The 3,005-nt window shown below is 41.3% G+C and overlaps 1 non-coding gene across 1 annotated transcript; it reads right to left on the bottom strand.

The window, feature by feature from the left end:
- Window positions 1-1,628: 1,628 nt before the first annotated feature.
- Window positions 1,629-1,735, bottom strand: LOC143586228 (small nucleolar RNA R71). The gene has a single exon (XR_013144674.1). It is a non-coding gene; the product is annotated as a small nucleolar RNA R71 (small nucleolar RNA).
- Between the last annotated feature and the right edge of the window lie 1,270 nt (window positions 1,736-3,005).

The following is a 3,005-nucleotide window of genomic DNA, read 5'->3' as shown; positions in this document are numbered from 1 at the left end:
TTATTATACCATGACATCAAGACAAAATGGTGTCGTTGCCGGGGAGGTCGCGCGCTTAGTGTTTTTGTGTGATTTGATTTATGTGTTTTAGTTTTCTTATTCTAATTTTATTTTTAATTTTTCCTTTATATGCAGGGTATATTACTTGTGCAGGTGACAGGTGTATGCACACTCGTTATTTAGGAAGATAGTCACCACTTGTTTTTGACATAGAGATTGAAAGATTAGCCAGAAAAAATCATGCTCAACAAAGGCAGCCATAACTGGAAGTGAAAACTGGAATCGAAACCCATTAACTGAAGACAATATCTTTCACCCCAACCAAAACAATCGAAACCAACATAACAAACCTGAAAACAACCCAAATGCACCTACTAACACCAACCTACAACAAAACCCGAACCACTCAGCTCAACAATCTAGAGTTCGAAATAACTGCAAACCCGAACTATCAGCTCCACACAACACCACCGACACATAACACAACTGAATCATGATGAAGACTATGTCAGACTTCATACAAAAAATGAAAAGGGGAATAGGATGATCAAGACCAGGGGCAAGATGGTAATGAAGGGGGTAACTGGAATTTTCGGTGGAACACCAAGTTTGACCAAGAGAATTAGTTTGAAGATCGTTAGGAAGTAGAATAATCACTAGTTAATCAGCAGGGTGTAGGGAACATGAAAAGAAATGTGGGTGGTAACCAAAATGGTGGTACATCGAGGACGATGTGTCCAAAGGGGGTTTGTCTGTAACACCCTTGGCAAACACAACATCGTCCCACTCTTAGGCTATCCCACATCGGCCGTGGACAAGAGAGATCACTGGTTCATAAGTAATGTCCTGCTTCTTAACATCACCAACGCGTTTTGGGCAACCAAAAACAAATCCGTGAGTTCTTCATGGGCAGAGCGGACAATATTGGTGGTGCGAGGAGCCGGATGTTACAGTTGGTATCAAAGCCACTCTTGTGCCGTTCGGGATGTTGGGACACGCCTCATCGAGGACGATGAGTCCAAAGGGGGGTTGTCTGTACCACCCTTGGCAAACACAACATTGTCCCACTCTTAGGCTATCCCACATCGGCCGTGGACAAGAGAGATCCTTGGTTCATAAGTAATGTCCTGCCTCTTAACATCACCAACGCATTTTGGGCAACCAAAAACAAATCCGTGAGCTCTTCGTGGGCAGAGCGGACAATATTGGTGGTGCGAGGAGCCGGATGTTACATAGGGAGAATAGAAAAGATAAAGGACTACAAAATTGGGGTCAAATTAACAGATTTGGTTGAGGAGGAGGAAACATCATAGCCTCCGTTCAATGTGTAAATAGTCGGTTTAGACGAACATTCAACTCTCGTCTGTCTTATATTAATTGGTTGCCCACTTTTCATGGCATGGCTATTGAAGAGCTATATTCCCACATGTTGGATTTCTTGGTAGTTTATAGTTCAATTAGTGATGGGACACATGATCAGGATGAAGTCAGGTTGAGGTTGTTTCACTTCACATTGAAAGATAAAATCAAACACTGGTCCAATTCTTTACCAGTTAACAACATCAGGAGTTGGGCAGAAATGCAATAAGTGTTCTTAAACGAGTATTATTCCCAAGCCACAACCGATGAGGCAAGGATTGAAATCCATAATTTTCAACAACTACTTGGTGGATTATTTCGTGAGGCATTCACACGTTTCAAAGAACTTCTCAGAAAATGCCCACATCATCAGATTAAGTTGTGGGAGTATATTAAATGCTTTGTTGATGGGTTGACTAAAGAAGACAAAAGCCATTTGAAAGCTTCAAGCAACATCTTCTTCTAAGTCGACCCTAGGAAGATGATTGGGAGTTCCTAGAATTGATGCGTCTGTAAGTCCCGAATCTGGATCACTACAATTATGATATCAACACAAAAAATATTGGTGCGGAATACCAACACTTGGTGATTCAAGAACACAAGTAAACTCAAGAAAGTAACTCAGTATTGCTTCAAAACACACGTATATTAAGATACGTCAGGTGCTTAAGCACTTACAATACTTGCACGTCTAGCAACTAGTAGACGACCAAAACCAATAAAACAATGAATGAACAACATTTACCCTATACATTACATGAACTATATATAGGGAAACCAAACAACTAAGCCCATATGAACCAAAAGCCCACCGAGAACTCTAAAGAGTTCTCGGCTTACATAGTAAACCCGTAGCCCAGCCCAATACATGTAGACCAAGTACAAACCATACAAACTAGGCCCAACAATCCCCCCTTGGTTTGTAGCTTTGTATTTAATCATGATCCATGTAGTCTATATCAGCATCCTTCAATCCTCCTGCCTAGAACTTGCATCTGATGATAGAGGCTACCATACCAGTGAATTCTTTAGCAGCCGTTTCAAAAATCGGATAAACAATTATCTTGAAAGTACTGAGGGTCTTGATGTCCCTTTCTCCCAACTTTAAAAAGTCTCTTGGATCAACAAATATGTACTGACCCTTTCCTTTCGCCAGCTTAATAACAACTGTGGCAGTGACACTATCATACATCCAAATCTCATGTTGTCCAATGTGCCATCTGGAATCGCTTCAGGAAAAGGAATGTGAGTAGACTTGTTCGTAGCTGGCCACATGACGTTGACCATTGTTTTTCCAGTCCTCTGATCCTTGACTCCCTTTGCTTTCTTTAGAAAGGATTCTACAGTTGTCATGTTTGGGAAACCTCTATCGACTTGACTTCTTAGAAAGTTCCAGAAGTCTATACCACGTTTATCATATGTCGGGTTGGTGAAAGAAGAGTTTATCAGGTCACTAAGATCCACCTTCATCCAGACCCAAAATCTTTCATCTTCTTATAATACTCAGTGGCCCCGGACTTCCTTTTAACCCACCACATGTTCTTATAGGCATCGAAACCCCATGACACAACCCCCGACCAATCGCCATATTTTTCTGAGATGATTTTAGGGAAAGTGATGCGTGCGTGCGTTTTAATAAGAAAGAG

The sequence above is a fragment of the Bidens hawaiensis genome, unplaced genomic scaffold (assembly GCF_021521415.1).
Source record: "Bidens hawaiensis isolate Kalapana, Puna unplaced genomic scaffold, B.hawaiensis_p1.1 tig00034570_1, whole genome shotgun sequence".
Taxonomy (NCBI): domain Eukaryota; kingdom Viridiplantae; phylum Streptophyta; class Magnoliopsida; order Asterales; family Asteraceae; genus Bidens; species Bidens hawaiensis.
This window is presented reverse-complemented; position numbering and strand designations above follow the sequence as displayed.